This window comes from Mus musculus, chromosome 14, assembly GCF_000001635.26.
Source record: "Mus musculus strain C57BL/6J chromosome 14, GRCm38.p6 C57BL/6J".
Classification (NCBI taxonomy): domain Eukaryota; kingdom Metazoa; phylum Chordata; class Mammalia; order Rodentia; family Muridae; genus Mus; species Mus musculus.
In genome coordinates this window covers 54,047,685-54,073,480 of record NC_000080.6, presented here as the reverse complement: position 1 = coordinate 54,073,480, position 25,796 = coordinate 54,047,685, and the positions used below count along the sequence as shown (strand labels likewise).

Genomic DNA, 25,796 nt, shown 5'->3' with positions numbered 1-25,796 from the left:
AAACCAGCTTCTACTCTTTGTACACCCACCCTAGCTTTCTTTCTGATGGTCTCTTCCATTCCAGGCTGTGCTACCATCTGCTAGTCTCTTAGGGACACTCGAGTATCCGTAAAAGAGAGCCAGGTAGATGCTCTCTGTTAATCAGAACTTTAGGATTTACTTTGCCTTTAGATTGCGAACCCATTCTCCCCACCCTCCTAGATTCTTTGGGTGGTGAAATGGGGTAAATGTAATGAAGAACAGCTCTTTCTTTGGTTTATCCTTTTACACACTACCCACAGACGTCTCACATAAAAGGTTTAGCAACAGCCACATGGGCTGTGATGGATTTCTGTTTGGGGATGGCCTTTATCAGCTGTCACCCTGCTTCTAATCTGTCTCTAGTTTCTCTGCTTGTCATTGGCTGGCTGGATCAAAGAGCGGAAAGAGAGGTGACTGAAGAAAGGAGTGGCATTTATGTTTCTCCAGACAGACATAGGACCTCAGCTGCCCGAGCATCCCAAGGCTGCCTTCCGTAAAAAAGAGATTCTTCTCCTACGTCTGTTTTGGGCTTGGAATGTGCAGGCTGCTGGGATTTATTTCTATGATTTGTTTTCCCGCAGTGTCTGTGCTTCGTTGGTTGTTTTAAAGCAAACATGAGAGATTTAGAGACATTCGAGAGGCATTTCTATGGGTGTCAAGGAAAATCACGGTCTCATTTGTGTCTATAAAGATTTCGGCTGCCAATATTCCATCTGCAATTCACTTACCCAGCTGTGTAGCTGTGAAGCAGCTGCCAATGGAAACAGCACAGAGGTGAGCTGAGACTCCTTCGGGTTGTAACTCTGCTGCTGTTGTGGCTGCTGCTGCCAATTCCGGACCTCGGGATGTAGCCAAATAAACATTTTCATATTTAGTTGCAGCTCAAGGTTTGCTCCCACTCAGATATTGTCTTGGTTCCCACCAGCAGCAGCTCATCCTGGGATCTAGATGTCACAATTCCAATCTGGGCTCCACTCTGGCCCAGCCCCCACAGTCACTGCCAAGATTCAGCTTCCTGTTCCCGTACGAGTCTGGACCAGGCTCCTCTGCTGCACTGTGTGCTCCAGCACTGTGTGAACCCCACAGTCAGTGGGAGGTCTGTGCTCCTTCCCTTGACCAAAGTAGACACTCAATTCACACTGTTGAATGACAAATTAATGAGTCCAACTCTATATGCTGAGACTTGTGGATACTCAAAGACTTAATTACTTTGATGTTCCTAGTCCTTTCTTCTTCATTTGTCCTTCATAGGTCAAAGATGGAGATTGGAGGGCTTGCTGTAGAAGATAAGGTGGTTAGGGCAGACTGAAGGTTTCCACTAGGTCCAACATGAAATTTTCATTTTGTTCCCACAAATCAATACCCGGAAACGTGCCCTTGCACAGAATTTGCCTGTCAACATATAGCTCGCCGTGGCATTGTCCTTCTTTATCAACTGTCCTTTATAGTTGTGGTAGCCTGTCTTGGAGAAGAAGAAAGACAATTGCTATCCTACACACTCAGCATTGGATAGTGGAGAGAAGATTGGAGACCTGGCACAGAGTTGCATTTCCCTCTTCTGTGTGGCAGTAGAGTTCCTTATGGGTAGACAATGCATAGATGTGTACCCTATATTTCATTCAACAATTCTGATGGCATGTCCTCGCTGACCTTAAGTGTTTTGAAGGGAAAGTGAGCCCAGGAGAAATAGCCAAAAACTTATGGAGTTGGTCTAGTAAAGCTAAGCCTTTGAAATTGGATCCCAGCACCAAATTCAACAAAGAATTACTTCAACTCCTCATCCTAATAAAAACCCAACTTGTGCTGTCTTGTACTTTGGAAGAGCTGGTTTCAGAGGGCACAGTATCAGTGCTGATAAGCCCGTATGCTGCAAATGAGAAAGCCACCAACATGGCAGGAGATGAAGCCCTGGAAAACATTTGTCTTTAGAAGAGATGTGTGTATGTAGTGTGTGTATGTTTGTGTGTGTATTTGTGTGTGTGTGTGTGTGTGTGTGTGTGTGTGTGTGCACACATGATGTGCTTGTTTCTGTGCCCATGGATTGTGTGTGTGCATGTGGATACATATGGAGACTAGAGGTTGATATTGGATGTCTTGCTCTCTATTCTAGAGAAGACAGTTTTTACCCTCTTTCAGCTCCCAGCTCAGTAGTTCATACCCAGGAATTCCTGTGGTGGTTTCTGCAGTAGGCTAGGCTGATGTGGGAGTGTCTTTGGGCGGCCTGGAGCCTTGAGCTGAGCTTGACATTCATCCTTTCTGTATCTGTTTCTGTCTGTCTCTGTGTCTCTGTCTCTCTTTTTCTTTTATATTCAGGATGCTGTAAGGTCAGGCATACCTAGACTTCTTTTGTTACCTTGTTGGAAGTGGGATCTTTTCAGGACATCTAGTATGCTGGTACTTTAATAGAACTAATTCAATATATATATATTCACAAACAGCCTTAATTTTATTTCTGGATGCATGTTTGTAAGTTATTCTACCCAGTTAATGAGTGGAGGCATTGTATTTTAATATCTCACAAAGTCCATGCTTGCTTGTTTTATGAGGGTCAAACAAAAATTACCTTCTTATTTGCTTTTTCCTGTGTAGTAGGCCCTTAATAATTTATCAGCATCCTTTGCAACATCCTCTGAAAAAGAATTTGAAGGTCTTTTCAGTTGTATTTCTCTAAACTCTCATTGATATTTAGTTCTTACTAGATTGGATGTTAATATAGAAGAATGTGTATGTTTTCAAGAGACTGACTTAATTCTGTCTGAATGTGTTTGTAGTATATGTATGTGTGTGAATGCATGTTTATGTGTGCATGAGGGTACCTAAGGAGAGCAGAAGTTGATGTTGGATGTCTTCCTCTCTTGCTTTCTACCTTATTTTATTGAAACAGAATCTTTGGCTGAACTTGGGAATCAGCAATTCATATGGCCAGTAAGCTTCAGTGATCCTCCTGTCCCTGACCTTCTGGTGCTAGGACTATAGCTGTGTACCACCATGTTCAATTTTCTTATATGTGTTTGGGAGATATGAACTTAGGTCTGTGTGTGTGCAGGAAAGATAAGTAATTGACTGATCCATATTCCTTGGCCAGAGAGTGGCTTAATTTTTGTAAACAACTTGCTAAAGGCTCAACCCAATCAACTACAGGAAAATGTAGTAATTATCATCATGTTAATTCATAAAAACCACAGGTACTTGATATGTGTTTCCTGTGTACCAAATCTTACTCTGGGTAGTTCACTCAATTTTAGGAATAAATTCTCTCATAAAAGTTTTGTTGAGAAAAGCAAAGCACAAAGTAACTTGCCCAATGTCATGTGGCTAGTGAGTTAATAAGAGAAGACCTAGAATTCATACCTGAAAAAAATCTAGCTTTCAACCTGAACTTGAACTCAGCTACTTTACTATGCTATCTACCATCCATCTACCTATCCATGCATCCATCCATCCCTCTATCCAGCCATCCATGCATCCATGCATCCATCCATGCATCCATGCATCCATCCATGCATCCATGCATCCATGTATCCATGCATCCATGCATCCATGCATCCATCCATCCATCCATCCATCCATCCATCCATCCATCCACTGACACATTCATCTATCATACATCTTTAATCTATCTACTACATCTATGTATATAAATATTTACCATTTTTCAGGCTTTTAGAAACATTGGTAGGCTATCAAGGATCCGTGATTAAGATGTTAATTGCTGACCTTGATTTTGCATGTGTATAATTCATTTGTCCTTCAGGGAATTGAGGACCGTGCTTTTATTTTCAGGTGGAAAATTGGTGTAATTCAATAGGATTTAATTTTCACCTCTCATGGTTTAAAAGGATAAAAGTGAGGCGCTGGTACCTGCTGAGCATAGTTTATATTTGACAGGTACTCATTTTTAATTTGTATTTTCACAGCATTTAGCGTATTGATTTGCAAGGCATAAGGGCTTCTTGGTTTCAAATGAATGTATGATAAATAAATGAGGCTAGTTCAGGATAACACTAAATGCTTGTGTCTTGTTGGCAGACTCTCTGGATTTTGTGCATTGTGTCTGCTTGGGGTTTATAGTCTTCATTCATAATGATATCCAACAGACATCACAGTGTCTTTAGTGCACAGTAGTGCACTAAAGTAATGGCCTTGTCTCTTGGCTTTACATATTCATAGGCAGGGTGTTGGAGAATGATGTTCTGCCCACAAACAAATGGCCATGCTCTGATTCCACTGTGTTTCCGAGGCATCATAGAAATGGACGAGCCTTTGGTTAGCTCTTTGCAGATAAAAGAACATGGAGCTGTGACTTCCATCAACATATTTATTCTGACTCTGGAGTGGCCTCCATCCTAGTCATGGCAGCCATGTTGGATGATCCTGTGATTTTGGTTCTGCAAGAGACATCCGGTGTAAAGAATAGGAAGTGGAAAATGAGAAGTTTTGGGAAACACACACCCTTGCACCAGGAGGAAGCCAATATGGGATGCTTTGCAGCTCTCAGAGCTGTGCCACATAGCCTACTTTGCATGCACAATACACTTGGGCCACCTTATCTACAACTGCCATGTGGCTGCTTCATTGCAGCTGCAATAAAAGAAAGCAGTCCTTGGGGGTGGTTGGTGCCTGTGCTATTGAAAAGCACACTCAGGCTTTTCAGAGGCAGCAATCCAACAGGCTCCTTTAGAGGGGGCTTGGGTCCCCCTTTGCTACACCAGGCTTGTATTCTCAGCATATGGTACATTTGCTTATCAGTCCCAGGAGGCTTATTCTCTGAAAGGAAACAACTAGGGAGATAATCTTTTTTGAAAGACACTTGGTGGGTCAAGATCCCTTGGGTCCTTGTTCCTAGATTTCAGAAATCTAAGGTACACAAAAGGGTGAATGGAGGTAGCAACAGCCATTTTTCTAAATGTATCCAGCTTCAGTTGCCCTACTGGAAATTTCCGGTTCTGAAAGTTGCTCTTCGGAAGCCACATAAGGAGGAAGCGGCTCGTTCATTTGTAATGAGCCAATAGATCAACCACTTATTCAGCAAATGTTTCTTGAGGGACATCTGAATATAAGCTTTTTCCTGAATGCTTTGGATACAGTGGAAGCCAAGCTACCTAGAATTTCTAACCGTCAAGGAGTATAAAATCCGCTGCAGGGCATTTAACTTGAGGCATGGGGAAATGGCAGAGTGTAACAGTGAATCTATATAAGATCGGGCAGGGGCAGGTGAGGGTGTTCCTTGGGTCTGTGTCTATCCAGGCAGGGCATTGTCCCAGCTCATGCAACTGCTCATGAGCTCACTACAGAGGAGACAAGTCTGGAATTTTCCTGACAGCTCATGTTTCCATCCAGCATCAGAGGACTGTCTTGCCGCCTTCCTTTGTAGCTCTTCTCCCATCAAGAAGTCACCCTGTCTGTTAAAGTTCTGTGGTTCCTGACTAAGCATAGTCATTCTATTCTTGGAGCAGAATCAGCTTGCCTACTGTGAGGGCAGCAGAGTCATTATGCGATGACTTCTTTTTCATTGTGTACACAATGAAAGACTGCGGAGCTAGGACATTTAAATTTAGGATAAACAGCAAGCTATGTTTAGGGCCGATCTTATTTTGGGACTTTTTTATTATCACCTTTCTTAGTCTTTCCTCCTACCTCTGCTACCGCTTTACCTCATCTCTCCTTTCTCTTCCCAGGCCACCTGTCATTTTGGAAAAGGGAGATGTCATAAAATGAGACTAAGATGATGTCGAGACTGAAAGAGAACAGAAGGCATGATGGCAGAGTCTCTCTGGATCTGTGTTCCCTTATTCCAATGCCAGAAGAGAGGAGAAAAGAGAATTTTTAGGATGCTCCACATGGACTTACTATTCAAACATTATGAATTAGTTAAGAACACTAGTTGTAGTTGGTTGAATATTTATGCAATGGGCTTCATAAATAATAATCAATCAACAATGTAATAACTGGGGCTTCCGAGAAGACTCTGGGTTCCCAATTCTTCTCTATTGGTACCTAGAATTCTGCCTTTGGGAATTAATCCTTTGGATTACAGAAATACAAAAATGGCCTTAGAAGAATCAGCAGCACCTTAAATCTGATGCGCTAAAAATAAATGAGAATGAATTTTGAATGATAAGACCTTAGGGCATAAGACTTAAGAGACTCCTCCAGCTCACACATACAATGTCAGGAAGAGTCAGTCTGTGGTTCCTTTCTCTTTGTCCCTCATGCACCTCCCACCCACTTTTTAGGCTCTTTCTTGAACTTGAACCTGAATGCCCTCCATGTGTTTTACATTACCCATGTGGCTCTATCCTTCTCCTTCTGTCCTCGATCAATCTCCACATTGACAGCAATCCTTCTATACTCTTTCCAGGTACATTTCCTTTACGTGCTTCTGATTTATGCTCATTTTCCATAGAACAGAATCCATGTGCCTTAGCCAGGTTCCCAAGATGTTCATTAGCTAGTTCACAACCCCACCCCAGCCACATGTCTGCTCTGGCTAATGTGGGCTTCATTTCTAACCAGCTCCCAAGCGTGGCTTGCATACTACCTGTGCTCAGCCTTGGCATCAAGGCTTCAAGTCACTCATCAATCAGGGATTTAGCATGGAAATCCAGGCCCCAAGATAGGGCTGTATTTGAAAGCAAGTGAGCTCACCCGGAGAACGTCCGTTTTCTTTTGAGTCTCATCTGTTAGTTGTCCATCTTCTCTCGTATGGAAATTTCCATACATTTTTGTTTTTAAGGTAGAGAACAGAGAAGTTACCCTAAGGGCCTTTCTTTTAACCACACCAAGGCATCCTGAGAAAGTCAGAGTGTAGGACATGCTTAAGAAGATATGATCACCTGGACTTCCGTGGACAGTGATAGAAAAAGAGTATTTTAGAATTTTTGTTCAGTTTGCTTGTTTCCAGGGAAGACATCAAAGAACAACTTTTCAAGTTTTTCAAGATTGTGGTTACAGGCCTGTACTCTGAGGCCCTAGACTGTAAGGGTAGGGTTAAATCAGAAATGTGTATAAGTGGCGTACATTATAAAATAAGTCCCCATCCTGTTCTGGCTCCCTTTAACAGAACTGTTCCGTGAAGACAGAAGTCACTGTTAGGTGTCTGTGGTTGGATTCAAGACCTTGACTGAGATTTAAAGCACTCTGTTGTTGAGAATGAGTTTATTGATGCTTAGAAAGGGCTCCCTGGTTGTTTTGAGACGTGATCTTAGCACTGAGGTAGGTATACCAAGACAGTGCTTCATTAAGGCAACCTAAGAAGGTAACTTTTAGTTAGCATGAGGAACATGTTTGCTCATTTGTGAATTTGGTTGGGATGTTTGTACTCCCTGGCATATCAGATCTAATAACAAAGATGAACCCCATGTTTGCGGTGTCAGAGCTCTGAAGGTAAGGCCCCACCTGAGACAGTAGAGAGAGAAGGATTTCTTCTTCTGGAAGATTTCTCCAGAAGAAACATTTTCTTCCTCCTGTTAATTTTTTCATGACAGCAAGAGTTTGTCTTATATTGGGAAGAAATGACACTTTCTGGGCGTGTGGGGAATTTTTGTAACAGTGCCTATATATTTTTATTTGGAGGCACTAAACTGGCTGCTACCATGGGAAGGCAGCTAGATGACTGGGGGAGTCTCATATTGGGAAAGGAAGAGTGCTCTAAATCTCATTCAAAGTCTACTCCAACCACAGAAACCCAACAGTGTCTGCTGTCTTCTCAGAACAGTTGAAGGGAGCTGAGTAAGGGCGGGGACTTCTTATATAACAATTCCCAGTTACAAATGGTGCTGGGTTTCAAAGCAGGCGTGGCTTTCTCTCCTTGGTCATTCAGCAGTGCTTTGTGTAGATCCCAGAGGCCAAGGCATCCATTGTAATGAAAGCAGAAGGACATGCAGCCTGGAGAGGTGTCTCCTGATTCCCTCTAAGCATAGATCTAAGCACAGAAGAGCACACTGAGCATCTCGGGGATCCACTGAGAGCCACGGAATTCCCACTAATTACTTAGGAAAGTGATGGGTGCTGTGCTTTCTACAAAGGGGCTGCAGGGTTTTGTACAACTGGCTATTAATGGATCGGTGTCTGTTTCTGTTAACTCCCAGTCTAGGAAGGGTCCATGCACTTTGGGTCAGTGTTATGAAAGAGCTCCTGAAAAGAAGAGAGCTGAACCTTGACTGCCCTCTTGAAATGACATTTGCAAACCAGCAGCCACTGGTTTAGCTTCACCGTCTTGAGCATTCTCTGTCATCTCCAAAATTGCATGCTCAGCAGCTGAGCATTAGGCATCCAGACAGCTGGAAAAGGGTAACAAATCCGGAACTAGTAAATTCTACATTTGTGTCCACCCACCCATCCAACAAGTATTTGCTGATAAATATTGCACTGCCCCCTGGAATTTAACTACGTCACCCCCAAGGGCTTACATCTGCATGGGTGGAGACAAGCATGGCAGCTAAGATACAGATTGTTCTTGGTCACTCCCATGATTAGATGAGCCCTCTCCCTGTCTGTTTCTCAGTGGGGAAGGTCACCTACAGGGCTGGATCTGTTTGCCAGTGAACTGCATTTTATCTCTATGATCCCAGATATGAGAAAGGCATTGCAAGAAGCCTGACCACGTTGTCGGGTGCTCTGAGGGTGGGTCCTGTTTTTGCCTTCCAACAAGAGACTTGTATCCCGAAAAGATAAGGCAAGGTAGGGATAAAAAACCGAAATGGAGCATCTGGCATTTTGGCTGATCCAGCATTGCCCCCTAGTGTTCAAAAGCAGAGCTACAGGGAATGACAAATTGCAGGAATGAGTCGGTGGATGTGTGCAGATTACTGAAGGGACTCAGGAGCAGCTGCCTCAGCTGCAGGTTGGGAAGATGGATTGGAAGCCGCCTGTAAGAGATGAAATTGAAGATTACTGTTCATTTATGGCCGGGTTCTTTAGGATCTATGCTTAAGAAGAATCAGAAACAAAGCCAATTTATTTTCCTAATCTAGATTTTGCCAGAAGAAATAATAACTGGTTGGCAAAATGGCCAGGCTGCCTCAGGATTCAATGTTGTGCTGATGGGGCAGGGGCTGGGGTGTGTGTCTACTTAGAGGTGATCATCTGGTCTCCCAGTCTCTCAGGATCCTAGGGAGATTTTGACTGACAATTGTTACTCTGACACTCTCTGGCTGCGGCCAGCACAGATCTGCTAAAAATAAAGTAGGATGCAGACTCTTGTAGATAAGGGATATTGTTAGGTTTGCAAAGGAGTCTAGTCCATCACAAAGTAAGCTTGGGTTCCCTCAGGGTTTAAGAGTCATTAACCCGACTTCGAAGGGAAGATTCTGTTAACAGGAAGAAGCCATCCTTCCCCTTGGAGGCTTGGAGGAAGAGGCTACAATTGGGTCAATGTCACCAGGGGATGCTCACCGTGTAAGCTATTCTTCCTCTGAGATCTTGGATGTATGCGTCAAGGCTGAAGTTGTCTCGGCAGCTGCTCTGCTCCTGGCAAGATCTGCAACCAGTGCAATGCTTGCTTCTTGACTTCTGCTTCACCTGAACACACACAGTATCTGCTAGATACATCCTCGCTGGTCTTCTGAGGTCATGAAAGCAGTGCAGTTACACTCATACTACCATATTTCCTGCTGCCTTGTTTCTTCAGTTGACTTATTATTTGGTTCTCTGGACCTCCAAGTTTGAAATCTTCTCGGTCTCTACCCCTTCAGCTCTCTTTTGCACTGTACCCCTGAAAAGACAGAGGAACAGGCAAGAGGAACCTGCTAAATTTAAAAATGAAACAGAAGAGTGGCTGGTTCAGTAGCCGGGTAACTATGACACAGTGCATTCATTAAAGTCATGTGGCCGCTATCAAGTTCAAGTCCTGGAGGTTCCTTTGTAGAAGACCTTGGCAAAGGAGCAACAGAGAGAGTGAATTCAGAGCAGGACAGTTGAGATAGAAGAACACTGGGGATGGATAAAGCAAGGGCATTGTGCTTGTCTTGGGAGAAGACGCCGTGAGTTATACCAAGTCTACAAGACTCCAAGCACAGTCACAATGGTATACATAGAGAGCTGTCTGTGTTCTAGCGTGTAGTTAAGGAGCTTTGTGAAATCTTTTCTGCTAAGCCTTATTAAAACTCCAGTGCCTCACATTTAATAAGCCCTTGATAATGAGAATATAGCTCATGGCACAGTGGTTAGAGCTAACGCTGTGCAATCTAACAATCTGGAATCCAAGTTCTTCTTTGAGACTTTAGCTGTTGACTCTCAGGAGAGTTTTAGCCTTTCTGAGGCTTTGGTTTGCTATCTGCCTCGTGGAGACACAGTACCTCCTCCAGCTCCCACACACTGACCCAGGGAGCAAGAACGTTAGGGAGGAAGATGTCTGGGAGGCTCTAAGCATTGTGCCTGACACATGGCTAGTACTCCCTGAAAACGAGCTGCTGGCTTTGTTTCCATGCCTAGGGCACAGAGATCTCTGCGGATTCCCGAGAAATTTTCACTCAAAGCCCCACTTAGCTGCAATGTAAACATCATTTCAGAAAAGGAAAATAAGCAAGCACAGGATTAAATCAATTACCTCCCTAAATGCCCCTTGACAATTGCTTTTTTTTTTAATGCATTTTACCTGATATTCATAATGCACATAATGTGTTAGATCAAATTTACATATCAGCTATTCTTCAGTTCCTCTGACATCTCTCTCTGCCACGTTTCCTTCAAATTTCATTCTCTTTTTCTCTCTCTCCCTCCCTCTCTTTCCCTCCCTCTCTTTGTCCCTCTCAAAATTACCCACTGAATCTACTTAGTGCTGCCAACATTGCATGGGTGGGACCATCTACTAGAACACAGTAGTATTATTTGCTTCTAAAAGTATAAAGACTGCCAAAGTTTCCAGAGACTTAGAGAATATGCTATTGAACCTGGCCTAAGATGGGAGAAACCCTTGCATGCATTCATTCTCCCCAGAAACAGACATGAAGTGGTAGTGGCTCACCCACCCATTTGCTACAAGCCGGGATGCTGTGGCCACAGCTCTGTCTTCTATTATATCTAAGTGTGATTGACCCAGTCTCATGAGCTGCCAATGGGGGAAAAGACTTGGAGTCACTGTAGTCAATCACCATTGAGAACCTATTAGAAGAACAAGGTACCATGCAGCCTCTTGAAAGGCTAAGAGTGTAGAAATGGCCATTACAGAGGAAACTCCTTCCGCTTGGCTGACTGGGGCAGGGTCTATGGCTTTACAGCAATTGGTACAGATGCTGGGTGAGGAGGCACATTCATTTTGTGTTCAGTAAAACAACTTTTATTCATGGATGTGAATTGTTATCCCCTTGGGAAAGGTGAAGGTATAGAAACAGGTTGCAGTTTCTAGGGGAATCTAATTCTCTCTCTGTCTCTGTCTCTGTCTCTGTCTCTGTCTCTCTGTGCATGTGTGTGTGTGTGAGAGAGACAGAGACAGAGAGACAAAGAGACAGACAGAGACAGAGAGAGCATAATGATGAATCAGAGCTGTGGTATCCTAGGAAGTCCTAGGTAATTACCCAGCCTGAATTTCTCCTGGAGCTTCTGGATAGTGCCAGATGTGCTCAGGCCTCTGTGCACCACCCCACAGAGCAGGCATCCAGAGCCAACCTCCTCTTCCAGGCTGTTCCTCACGTCTGGGAACACATCAAAGGAGGCTTGATATTCATAACCGCTGTGAGTCATTTTCACATAGAGCTGCAGGGAGCTGCCTGCACTGCTGCTTGCTGTATTCAACCCTTTGTAGGAGCAGCTGAGCTAAACCAATCCCCTATTATGGGCGAGAGTAGAGCCCTCCTGGGAGACCTGATTTACCCCCCACACCCCTATGCTGAATATAAAAAGCTCTTTTTTTTAAATTTGAGAAATAGTTATTAAAACATCCTCAGTCTTGGACTAGGCAACTTCAGAGCCCACAGGAACAGCTCGGCAGGTTTCTTCCACAAGGGTGTGACCACCCCAGGCCCTGTTGTTGGTGTCAATGACATCTGAAGCCTCCGGGTTTGTTTCCTTCAGAGGACAAAGAATGTCAACAAGAGTCCAACCACAGCCACAATTCTTCTCTACTGGAAAACAAGTGTTGCCAGGTCCTGCTGAGTTGGCCTATTGTTGGAAACTGTATTCTGTGTGCCATCCTTTGAGGGCTGACAGAAGCTTGGGAAGGCAAAGCTGCAAGATGGTAGGAGCTGGAAGAGGACTCAGTCATCATCTAATCCCAGGACCTCAAGTTACACATCACAGATGAGGCATGAACAGGATACAGGCTGTTTAAGGTCACTCAGACAGGCAGAGTTTTTGGCATCTGGAGTCACTCTCAAGGGACTGGAAAGCAGTGGCAGGTCACCTTGGTGTCCATGGAGGGCTAAAGAGAGGAAAGGGATGAAGACCAGGAGAGATGAGGCTGTTTCTTAGTTCCATGCCCGAGTTCCTCTGTGTGGAAAGTGACTGAATTATTTACCTCAATATCACTGTTTTAATGAATGACTCCGAGAAGTCCTGGTAACCATGGGTTTTGTGGTTAGTGGAGGACAGTCCAGTTTCTCAACAGGCCAAAGAGGGGTGCCTAGATTTGTACCCTGTTCTCAGAAACCACCCAAGGCTTTTAAATACCCTGGCTTAGAAGAACTCAATAGGGTATTGTTGTACTGGGTAAATGGTGAAAAAAAGAAAGAAGGAAAGAAAGAAAGGAAGAAAGAAAGAGAGAAGGAAAGAAAAAAGAATTATAGAAATACAGAAAAGAAGCAGCCAAGTTGTCTGGCTTCAGACCTGGGACACACCACACAGCTGTGTCTTCCAGGCTGTGTTGTTTCTGCTGCCAGCAGGAGTGGACCCCTACTTTAGTTTTGGACAGCTTAGAAAGCAAGTCCCCATATGTAGGTGCATCCTAATGCATTCTGGTCATGCGATATCTTTTCCGTCTGCTACAGAAGCAAGCACAGTTTGCTCTTTAAAATGCCCAGAGCTCCTTTTCCCATTTGGGGATTGTGGTGAAAGGTCAGACCACTGAGCTTGTCTAGTGGTAATAGGGGTTCTAGATAAATGAACCCCCAAGGTCTGCCAAGGAGATGAGAGAGCAGCAGACACCCCAGGGGAGGAACGTGACAGCAGAAAGCTACACAGGGTCTCTCACCTTTTGCTAGTAATTTGCCCTGTACCTCTATTTGGAGATGCCTTGTAATCTCCAAGTCCACACCTCTCTGTCACTCTGTCACCCCCTTTCTCTTGTTATTACCTTGTCAACAATAGTAGCCACCAACTTAAAGGACAACTGCAGCAGGATGCAGTGAGTGACTGGGTAGCTGCCTCCTGTTTAATAAACAGAGAAAGATTGTTTTGCAGCATCTCTCCATATGCTGTGGCATCTGTAACTGGCATGTAAGGGACTCATTTTCCTCACATATCTCATTAAAGATGCAAAGCAAAATGGAGGGCTTCAAGCCCGGGCTCTCCAGGAGCCTGCCCGTACTTTACATTTCTTACCATCTGCTGCCATCTAGTGGTCCCCTGACTCTTCTTCATGGCAAGATCAGAATCAGAGGCAGTCTCAGCTTTGGAGAAACAGGCATAGGATATTAAGAACAATGAAGTAGAACAAAATGATAACCATGGCCTCCTCAGATCTCTTGTTATCAACTGATGCCCACCTGGGCCACCTTGGAACTGCCTCCCGGAGCCGGAGAGCCCCCCAATAGATTCCCTCACCGAACTGATTTTAAATGTTAATTATAAAAACTTAGCATACATACTTGGAAGATCTTGTGAGCCTCAAGGCAAATTCTTTGGCCGGGACCCTGAATCCCCTCCACTTCGTGCTAAATTCCTTATATATTGAGAAACCCCTTAGAGGTTGGGGAGAAAAAGGCTTAGAACAGAACGGGAACCCCATGTATCTTTCCTGCAGTCCATCCACTTACTTCCATAGAGAATCCCTGGAGGCTCAAGTTAGTCCAAGGCTAATGGTGCTCCAAGTACCACATTTCCTGAGGCTGACCTTGTCTGCTCCATTGTCTGTGTCGGCATCAGAGTGTGTCCTCAGCCTTGATCCATCGGCTTGAGGTTCAGGGTAGCTAGAAAACCTCCCCTAGGAAGAAGGCATAAAGCGACACGAAGAGCTGAACTTATTGCAGCTCCTGAGCATGGCAAGCAGCACCCGGGCAGGGCAGGGCACACAGCAGCTGTGGGTTTATGCATAGGGTGCAGGTGCTTGTGCACCACTGTGTGCTCATAACAGAGAAGGATGGAAGCTACTCCTGGGCTGGGGACCTAGACGCAAAGAATGATGCTGCTTCTTTTCCTTTTTGGTCCTTAAACCAAGCAGTTAATGTCTTTTTCCATAAGCCTTGACATGTGCTCATTAATTTCATTAATTGATTCATCCTTTCATATGTACTCGACATTTCAATATTCAGCAAACGAGACACGAAAGCTAGCGAATGACACAGTCTGAGTCCTCAAGGATATTATTGTTAGAGCAGGGAGAGAGAAAGAAGGATGGCAGTCAAGGTGGCATCAATTCTCCAAATGGAAAAAAAAACATCTACACAGAAAATTGGGTCTCACTAAAGACTGGGTCACAGGAGTAGACAAGTCAAACTGCCCAGGGAATCAAGATGGTAAAATGTTCTCTAAAATGTGTGGGCTCTTAAAGTCCCAATAACCTCCAGCCTGTTCTCTAGCTGTCAGTTATCTTCCCCAGGGAAGAAAGATAATGAGTGACACGGGGGTGGGGGGTGGGGGGGTGGGGGGTGGGGATGAGGATGGGGGCGGGGGTGGGGGCGGGATACTCCAGAGCCCAAATACATTGATCTACAACAGATTCCTCCCCTTCTCGCTATTATTATTCATGCATTGATTGACATGTTCATTCATCATTCATTCAAAAATCCATACTGTCCCAGCACTGACACTACAGTCACAACAACAACAACAACAACAACAACAACAACAACAACAACAACAACCAGGTTCCCAGGTTTCCCCACCAGCTGACAGAGAAGGCCAATTCACTGCCGTGCTTGCCCCCATCTTCCAGTACTTCATTAGTTAAGTATATGTCCACCTTTTGATGCTTGTAGGTGTCTGCTCATCTGGTACCCACTTCCTCCCTGATGCACAGAGTGTCCTGCTGGTTTCCCCTCACAATCCCATCAATCTTTGTCCTTAGGGTGACTGTGGCTCCCAGGCACTGCCATCTGGCAGGGGGGTGGTCACAGAGAACACTTCATTTGTTATATAGAAATAGTCTTCAAATAAGCAAAGAGAAGAACCTCTCTCTTAAAAGCAAATTAGACTCTATCCTGCAATGTTGTTTAATATGCCTTGGGAGGAGGAAATTCGATTATGCCAAAATTTCAAAAGCCTGGGCTCCTATGATAAAGGCGTTTATATTCCCCGGCGATAATGCCCAGTGAAAGGGGGGCTATTCTGAGACCAGGCAGTCGAGGGAGAGATTTTATGTAATTTAAATTTACACAGATTTGGCCTCTTAAATTTACTGACAAGCAGCAAGAAGCTTTGATACCAGCTCCCCAGGAACATAACCTTTAACAGAAAAATGTTGGTCAGAAAGAGCTCAAAAGAGTGTATGTAATACTGTTCCTTTAGTCTTCAGAATGCATGTGTGGGAAAATGACTTGTTCAGACAAGGTTGGACATTAGCTCATGCCTTTCAGTACCTTGCCTTTTTCTTTCACTCTTGTGCAGTCTTTGCCTCAACTCAGAACAGCTTAGATTTATTCCCCCCTCCCCACCTTTGCCTTGGTGCCTAGTTTCCTTCTTAGCAAGCCACATGGAACTGGGGACTGAAGTAAAACGCAGCCGGAAGCCTAGTCCTTTAACAGTCCTGTTGCTGGGGGCATAGCTTGCCAGGGATCCATTGGTACTAGGTGGCCTGTGATTTTCTGTAGCTCCTAGGACCTGGGACACAGCTGGCTGGCTGTTTTGTCTGGTGACCTGCAGACAGACTGGGACACAATGGTATTTTCTTCTCTTCCTTCATAGACAGGTCCTGATCTAGGACCCATGGTGGAGGGAAAGACCCAAGTCCTTGTCTGGAAATGTCATAGAAGGGAGGTAGGCCAAGCTTCAGTGGCTCGTTGGGGTGTCTGTTGCTGTCGCCCTTGGTTGTCCCCGCTGAGCTCGCAGTTTGGCAGTCTGAGTAGGATTGTGAAGATATTCCAAGTTTCACCAAAAGAAAAGCGGTCATCTGCTTTTCAGGTATCAGGTTCTTCTATAAGCAATTCTTGGCTCCAAAGCTGCTTTATAATCTTTGGTCTGAAGCAAGACTCTAGACCCTTCTGAGGGTTGAGGGGGAGGCAGTTCATCAATTTCCTTGTTATAAAGTCAAAAGGCTGAACCATAGCATTAACTGGACACTGGCCCCAAGTGCCTAGGAGCAGGAGGCCCAGGCCCACCTCATTTCCCTAGTGTACTTAAGCCATGTGTGTCCCTAGCAGTCTGTCTGTCCCTGAGAGCATGCTGCTGCTGCTGCTCCAACAGTCTGCCTCATATAAAAATGGGAGGGGAGTCGCAGAGAAGCGTCCTCCCAGGCTCTTGAACACCTTTGAAGTCACACTGGATGATGAATGGGGTTGAGTCATTTGGCGACTCTGCCTAACTTCCTTTGTGTTTAAAACACGGATTTTGTTTTTGAAAGAGGAGGTATCTTCTAAAGATGTCTTTCAATATTCGTGGTTCCACAGTCACAGTAGCCATGCAGTCTTTGGTCTCCACGTGCATGTGACTCTCTATTGATCGTCATCACTAGTACATGGAATGGAAAGAAACGGTGTCCCCTGAAGCTCCTAGTCTGAATCAGTAGGTGCTTCTTACTGCGAAGGCAGTCAGGTATCCAGGCTTCTAGGTGCACAAGAACGTTATCCTTTCCTACCAAGGAAATGGCCAAGGTTTGAACTCAAAGACCACAATAGTCCAGGAATAAGTCTCAGCCCACTGAGGGTATCTGGTTGGCTCCGGCAGCCTACTCTTCCTCCCCCCCCCCCCCCCACGGGTATAGATTCTGTAGGAAAGGTGAATCTTTATAGGGACTTACTGAACAAGAATTTTGTATTTGGCCTTATTTCTACATTTCAATTTTGTTTTCAAAACAAGGTCTCATAATATAGTTCTGGTTGTCCAGGAACTCACTATGTAGACCAGGGTGGCCTTGAACTCACAGAGATCTACCTACCTCTGCTTCTCAAGTGCTGGAATGAAAGGCATGCATCACTATGCCTGGCTCTACATTTCAATTTTGTAGATGAGGAATCTGAGCCTCAAATTAGTTGGCTAGGACAGGGTCATTTACAAAGTAAGTAGTGGAGACAAAGTAAAAACTGGGCCTTTGCCTTTTCCAGCATACATGCTGAGTCCCTGCCTTCTCCAGCATACATGCTGAGTCTGTCTTCTCCAGCATACAAGCTGAGTCTCTGCCTTCTCCAGCATACATGCCGAGTCTGTCTTCTCCAGCATACAAGCTGAGTCTGTCTTCTCCAGCATACAAGCTGAGTCCCTGCCTTCTCCAGCATACATGCTGCTGCTGCTAAATTGCACACCCTGTGAAACATCAAAAGTTCTGTGTCTGCCACTGCACCAGTGGACAAAGCCTCCATTCTTAGCATTAATCTCAAAAGTTAAATTCTAACCCTCAAGGTCATTTCCATCAATAACACTTTAAGATCAGTCGTGGAAGCTCAAATGCTTTTGAATATATTTGTATTTTTTTGACTACCGGCTTATGTGCTCTTCTTCATAAATGAGACACGTAGCACATAAAGCCGGTCCTCCTTTGTTGACATGTCAATTCTAACTCAACTTCTCAGTATGATATTCCAGACATTCTGGAGCATTAGCGGTTCACAAAGTTTGATGTGCCAATTCTCCAAGGAACAAATTTGCATTTTAACTTGTGCCTTCAGTGGCTGAACTCCAAAGGATGACTAATGAATAGATCTCAGATCTCACGGCAGGTTGATGGGTATGTAATTCTTTTTGTGTAGTGTGTGTGTGTGTGTTAATTTTTGCCACATACATGGTAACTCTATGAACAAGACTAGAATGATGAAATCTGGAATTTTGTCAAAGCAAATTATGCTTTACATTTGATGCTAGAGAAGCTTCCAAGTGGAACAGCAGTGATATCTTTCTTCTCTTTTGGTAAAACTATGGAGCAGCATCTAATACACGGTAAGTGCATGGCTGTCAGCTTCTGCTGCAGACCCTGCCAAGCCCACTGCTGCTGGGAAGGGCATCAGAGCTCAGAAAGTACAGATAGAATCACTCCTTGGGGGATGAATTCTTTCTGGAGCAAGAAGCTCTTACAAAATGAATCCTAAAAATCTTTGACCAGACCCTTCCCTAGTTCCCCTCTGGATTGCTAGAAGACATAAAGAGTCCCAGGTACACGGAGCTCCGCAGGGAACCTCGGCACTCACTCCAGGCCCTGTTGCTAACTGTACTGCCACCTCTTTGAGAAAATTCCGGCTGATTCTGGAAGACAAGAGTTCACACCGGGCCAGCGAGAGAACAAGCGCCTCCGGGTGGATTGCGAGTGGAGCCTTGGCACTTTCTACTCACGGTGAAGCAGAAGGTATCATGAGCTTGGGAGGGGTACTGTTCCTTTGTGGGACCATCATCACGAGAGAGAATATGGCAAAGGAAATGGAGTCTTAAGGGCGACTCGGCCAACGATGTCCTTGAGTTTTTCCGAGGAAGAGAGCTTTGATCTGCTCTTGTTGAGCGTATCCTTTATCCTAGGCAGCACCAGTTCTCTCAGATGGTCCTGAAGCTGCAGAATGGACAGATTGGACAAGTGAGTCGATGGATGGGCAACCCTGGAGAAATTAGGGAAAAGGCAACTCAGAAGTTAGGTAGCTCTGGCCTCCGTCAGTAGAGGTCAGATGAAGAACAGATTTTCCACTAGACCCCATGCTAATGTCTTTTAAATATATTTCTTTCAGGTACCTACTTTGCCTGGAATACTCCACGGGCCTCTACATCTCCAGCTCTTTTTCACTAATGTAAAATAAGCTCATTGGAATGAGCGGAGAGGATGGTTTTTACTTTGACTTAAACACTAATGAGCACTTTCACTTTGTCATAGTGTAAATATTAAAGTTATAAGAGACAGCCCAGGGACGAATTAATTACCTTAAAGACCCAAAGTGCTTGCATGGTGTCTAAACCTCTGTGCTGGGAAGCTATATCCTCATTGATACAGAGCTTCAGGTTCTCTGAAACCAAAGTCTCCAAGTGCTCCCAGGTGCCAGCCAGGATGGAACTGGAAAACCCAAGGGATGTGGAAACTGGAAATCTTATAGTCTTTTATGCAACTTGTCAGCTTGTAAGTGGGGAACCGAGGATGTGGAAAGTGCCCAGATCTACAATTAGTTCTGAAGGGCCACGATTAGAGGACAGGTCTGAACCTGTCTAGGCGAGTCCTCTTCTCACCTTCCATCTTGGCGGGAAAGGATAAAGATCAGGGCAGTGAGATTTCACTGAGTGCACAATGTCTTCCTTTCTCAAAGGGCGTCTTCATCACCTCTTTGTAGTTTTCCTGCTCCTGGGTGGGTGGGCACAGTATTTACTCGCCGCTTTCTATTTTACTATAAGAAAGAACACCTGCAATTGTTCCCTTTTCATTCCACAACTGTTGATCAAGTAACTCTTTGGTTGCATTGGCCATTTTTAAAAGGCAGGGCAGGAGCCCAGGATGAATTGCTTCCTGCCACCTGCCGGGTTTATCTTGGAGCATGCCTCACCTCAATCCTCATAACCGAGCAGAAATGACCTGTATAACTGGTGTCAGAATTACTGAATTTGTTTGATTTTTTCCCAGGAATCGTGGCCAAGCATTATCTGCTGGATCTGGAATGATCATATATTAAGAACAAGGCAGTCTGGGTTCCTTTCATTTCTCTGATGAGAAAGGATGGGGCAGCTCCTCTTAACAATGGAAGAAGTAGGCTTTTGGGGAATGTGTGTGTTTTTTTTTTTTTTTGTAGAAGTATGGTGGCCATTGGGTTTACAGGCTAATGGGAATGACTAGTGATTTAAACTGGGAACCGCTGAATCCCTCCCATTGTTGATGTCATCACTGTGTATAAACAATCCCTCCTTCAAGGTTTGCTTCAGCTGTGTTTCAAAACTGAGGGCCTTTATGTGTTTGAGCTCTGCAGAAAGCATGAAAACGGAGCAGAAGACATGCATACCCATCTATCTGGAATACAGAGTAGTACCCAACCCAGAGGTTGGAGGCAGCAAAAGAGCCAGATGAGATATGAAGACAGAGAGGCCAGGACTTCCTGCTTCGTCAACTGACTGACATCTGTAGGTTCAGACTTAGTGTTAGTGAAAATGGCTTTCAAGTTTTTATAAAGCAACCCAAGCAAACTGATAGCATCACACGCATCAGAAGAGTTTTTCAAGGCTACAGGGAGCCTGGTGCAGAATTGCTCAGCAGTGTGAACTCCAAATTAGTAATTTTTAAAAGTCAGGACAAAATGTTGTGATTTTGCTGTAGCAGGTTGCCTGACACTTGAGCTGACTGTGGAGCCTTGCAGAGGACATTTGGTCTGACGAAGCTTTTACTTGGTAACAACTCTTTCTCGTTTTTATTTGTCATTTGTGTTGCTATTTCTTACTCCACTAGCTTTGGCTCGGTCTGGTCACAAGGGCTTCTAGTGGCCTGTTCTGGTGTCACCTGTTTTGGTGACAACAATGCTGACTATGTGCTTCTAGAGACAGGCTTTGCTGTGGTCCCTACCTGCCTTGCTACCTTCTTTCCTTGATGCTCTGGAAGGATTTAGAAGTAAGCATTATTTTACTTTTGAGTAAGAGTAGTTCACTAAGCAGATTAACCATTTAGCTTGTGTTTCTGAACCAAAATAGCAGAGAGCTAACTTGAAGTGTGAAGAGTTAAATTCAAAAAAGGGGCAGTTCTACTTTCTATAGTAGTTAACTCATGCTAGGAACTCTGTTGTAGGGTCAGAGCATATGGCTGTGTACTGTATAGAAATTCAGCTCAGAGGCATATATTCATGACAGCCCACTTCCAGAGCCAATAAGAATGTCATAATGTCTTACTTAATATCAAAACTACTGTTTGAAAGATAATTTTTCAGATGTTTTGTTTTCTCATTTTAAAAGTGTTTCTCCTTTCTTTCTTTCTTTCTTTCTTTCTTTCTTTCTTTCTTTCTTTCTTTCTTTCTTTCTTTCTTTCTTTCTTTCTTTCTTTCTTTCTTCCTTCCTTCCTTCCTTCCTTCCTTCCTTCCTTCCTTCCTTCCTTCCTTCCTTCCTTCCTTCCTTCCTCCCTCCCTCCCTCCCTCCCTCCCTCCCTCCCTCCCTCCCTCCCTCTCTCTCTCTCTCTCTCTCTCTCTCTCTCTCTCTCTCTCTCTCTCTTCCCTTCTTTCTTTCTTCTTAGCACTATTCACAACAGCTACTTCATGAAAACAATCAACGTGCCCAGCAACAGAGACCTGGAAAAACACAGTGGGCTGTGCACACACAATGGAATGTTTAGTTGTAAAGAATAAGATTATGTCATTTGCAAGATGGTGGATGCTACTGGAGACAGTTATTTAATATTTAATTAAGTCTCAGAAAGACAAATTCACATCATTCGCCATTTGTAGATTGCAATCTTCATAGGTTTATAAGAACATCTACATAATGTCACTAAACTGACGCAAAGTTATTTTGTGGGGAGGGAAGGGGAGCATTGCTCAAAGCACCTTTCTTATATATGCGCACGAAGGAAACAAAGATGTCCCGGTCTTGAGAAAGCAGCTATCCAGTTGGGAGATTTCCTTGTAGGCTTTGGTTTTTAAGTGCATTTTCTTACGTTGCTGGGAAACCTCATATTGTATATTCAATTTTACGATAACTCTTTCCCATTTCTATTACAGAAAAATATTTTCCCCCAGTGATTTGAAACTGTTCAAAGTGTAATTTTTGACTGCTATTTTTAATTATAAACTGACAAATTATAGTTGTATATATTTATGGGCTACAAAGCGATACGATGATTTATGAAGAACATTATGAAATATCTAAATCAAGGTAATTAGCATATTTATCATCTCAAAGACTTATTTCTTTGTAGTAAGGATAGGAAATGTATACATTATTTACCATATTTATTACACTCTAATGTCTCTCCTGTCTAACTGAGGCTTGGTACTCTTTGGAGACCATATCTTTATTCTCCTGGCATTTCAGCCTCTGATACCCACATTGCACACTCTACTCCTTCTGTCTGGCTGTTTTAGACTGCGCATGAGGAAGGACCATGTTTGTCCTGTACCTGGCTGTCTCTCCAGTCTCATCCATGTTGCTGCAAATGACAAAACTTATTTCATTTAAAGAACTGGCTACTGTCCCATTTGTGTGTACTTGCCTTATTTTCCTATCTGTTGGCTGACTAGAGATACCTAGGTTGATCTTATCAGTTGGCTACTGTCACCAGAGCTGCACTAGACACACTGCAGACTCTCAACACACTACTTTCAAGTCTTTTGGGTAAACATATAGAACTGGTATTTCTGGATCACATGATAATTCTATTTTTAGTTGTTGTTTTTTGAAGAATCTTCACACAGCCTTTCCCAATGACCGTACTAATGAGCATCCCTCAGCAGTGTGCTAGTGCTCCCTCTTATTAGCATCTTCAGCACACTTGTCTTTCTTCTTCTAGATAGAAGTCATTCTAATAGGTTTGATATGCTGATTGTATTTTTTAAAAAAGCTTATTGATATTTATTTTATGTATATGAGTGTTTTGCTCCATGACTGTCTATGTACTATGTGTGGAAATTGTCTGAAGAGGCCAGAAGAGGAAGTTGGATACCCTGACAACAGAGTTGTGAGCCACCACGTGGGTGCTGGGAATCAACTTTGGGTCCTCTGCAAGAGCAGTCAATGCTCTTAACCACTGAGCCATCTCTTCACCCCTGATTCTGGTTTTAATTTGTACTTCCAGGGTGATTGATTAGTGATATTGGCACTTTTTCTTAAACTTATTGCTATTTATGTCTTATTTTGAGAAATATCTATTCAGATTCCTTAGCAGTTTAAACCCAATGATTTGTTTTATTTCTATGGGGTATTTTGGACATTGATCCTTTGTTGAAAAACAGTTTATTCCATCTGATAAGTTGTCTTCTTATCAATTATTCCCTTTTACGTTAGTCACACTTTCACTGTTGTGACAGAGTATCTGTCATGAGAAACGTCAGAGGGGAAAGGATTATTTTAGCTCTCTGTTTTGAGGGTTAGGCCCATCATCATTTTCTCTGTCTTGAAGCTTAGAGGTTTGGTGTACTGTGGCAGTAGCAGTGTGGCAGGGCTCACTCACCTTGTGGTAATCAGAAAGAGGGGATGGGATCAGGAATTAGGCATTGCTCAGGGCCCACACAGAGACCACCCTTCTCAGTTAGGCCTACTTCCTAAATTGCTACCATCTCCCCAAACACTACCTGAAGTGGGGATTTCTAATTTTGTTGGAGACTCAGTTGTGTCATGTGATGTTTTTCTGGAAACTGTCTTATGAGAGGATGTTTTGCTGAAGCAGACATGTAAGTAGATGTTTTGCTAAGAGCAGAGGCATGGTGTCTTTCTGGAAGTTGACTGGTGAAAGGGCCTGTGATGTTTTGTTGGAGCATACACTTGAGAGGTGTGTGATGTTCAGAAAAAGTATAAGTATAATCCAACAGACAGTGGACGACACTCTTGCATTGGTTCACCCTGCAACTCTTTGCTGGTCATCATTAGTCTTCACTGATGCTGGTCTCTGATGAAATTCTTGCATCATTTACCTTGCTTTCTTTGCTTGTCATGACTTCATAGAGAGAGATGCAGCAAAGAACTTCTTGTGGTATTCCGGCTGCTTCTTGTTACTTCAAAGGACTCTTGCTGATTGATGGAGCCTTGTGGTTTCTTCTGTATTGAGCCCTTGCTACTGATGCATGTTTGGTGTTTGCTAAGTCTACTGGACTGCCACTGCTGATTAGTGTTTGGTGTTTTGCTAGTGGACTGGACTGCCAACAATGAAGATTGGAATCAACCCAAAGAATAGGTTCACAATCCCTGTTTCCTATTAAGTTTTCTTTTCCCCTACCTCTTGTGGGTGGTGGACTAAAAAGGAGGTTGAAGCATTAAAGAACAATAATTAAAACAGGTTTTGAAAAATGTAAGCCTACAACCACCACTGTCAGGGAACTGAAACTTTAACACATGAGTCTAGGGGGATATTTCAAATTCAGACATTTTGCCTCTGACTGCTAAGAACTTTTGGTCATGTCATAATGAAAACTTTATTTAACTTGTCTCCAAAGTCTGAGTCTAAGTCTGATGTCTCCTGTGAGACCCAAGATACACTCTTATCTGTGAGCTCTTCTAAAACACAAAAGTTTCATACTTCTAAACCATAATGGCACAAAGAAACTCTCCTGTCTCAAAAGGGAGAACTGGGGAGATGAGAGTGAGACTCCTAGAAATGACATTAGATCCCACATTATGAGCAGCAACTGGGCCACTTGGTGTCATGGTGTAAACTTTATCAGGCTTAGACAATCTCACCCCTACTGCAGCCCACAGAGTCTCTCTTGCATTGATTTCACGCTTGTCCTGGTTTTCTCTGACAGAGGTTCCACATTCCAGGCACTATCAGAAGCTTTAGGCTTTTACTGTAGTTAAGGTTCATGATTCACTTCATCCAGCTACCTGCAGGGACTCCTCTCATCCTATCACAGAGTGCCTGCCTTCCAGGCAGTCCACTGAAACTTCAGGGGAACTCTTCACAAGCCTAAAGACTCCCATCTAGATGTCCTGTAGAAACAGATTACTACAGATTATTTTAAAGTCGCCTATCATCTTGAGCAGTAACCAAGATCCTTTAGACCATGTCTTGGGAAGCTGAGCTCAGAGAAGCATGCCTTGAGGGATTTGAAGTTAAATTGGTATCATGAGCCAGCGACCTACAGGATTACTATTTTAGTTTGTTTATTAGAAATATCAGTCCTAGGGGATAACAGGAAAAAAGAGGTTTCATTTAGAGAAGATGACAGACTTTCCAATTTCATGCCTCAATTTTGAATTGAGAATGTAATGCCCTGAATTCATTATTGTTTTTCCAGATTCTGTATGACACTTTGAAGTCATTCAAGAATGTAACAATTCTCTCTATTCCCCTTCTTCCCATTATTGTTCTATGGCAGTGGTTACCTGGTAATATAACTTTGCCTCTTATAGGGACTACTCCCTACCAGCAACTACTGGTGACTTGTTCACCATTGAGATCACCATCAAACTTCTATCTTTGATTTCATCTCTGGGATTACTGGAATCAGCTCCAGACCTAATAATTATTTCAATCATCTAGGGAAAGAAAACTATTACGAATGGTGCGGAATCAAGGAATAATAAAGTTGCTACAGAATCAGACCTTACACATGTGGAATGAGAGTACAGAGAAATGGTAATCATCTTATCTGCTCTGAATCAGGAGCACAATGGACCCACTGAGGCTCGGAGGAAACCTAAGAAGGTTAACACATGCTGTCGACATGGACTAAAAGTGTGAATCACGTGGAATCGTGTGTGGAATGTTCCTGTCATTTTTGTGGACTCTCAGCCAAGCATCAGGCAAAGCACTTGCAGTGATTGATTGTAGTGATAGTCAAAAATAGCAGGAGAAAAGACTGAAGAAGCAACCCCATAGGAAGAATATCAGTATCAACCAACCAGATACTACCTCCTCCCCCGCCCCCAGAGCTTCCAAGGAC

General features: G+C 43.7%; 1 long non-coding RNA gene and 2 further genes across 1 annotated transcript in view; 1 reads left to right on the top strand and 2 right to left on the bottom strand.

Annotated features, from left to right (window-relative positions):
• Gm30275 overlaps positions 1-6,044 on the top strand; it is a 58,297-nt gene extending 52,253 nt beyond the window's left edge. The window contains exon 4 of the long non-coding RNA XR_003951148.1: positions 5,700-6,044. This is a non-coding gene — a long non-coding RNA (predicted gene, 30275). The remainder of the gene's footprint in view (positions 1-5,699) is intronic.
• Tcra (T cell receptor alpha chain) overlaps positions 1-25,796 on the bottom strand; it is a 1,796,232-nt gene that overhangs the window by 150,718 nt on the left and 1,619,718 nt on the right.
• Positions 1-25,796, bottom strand: part of Tcrd (T cell receptor delta chain) — a 213,126-nt gene that overhangs the window by 85,718 nt on the left and 101,612 nt on the right.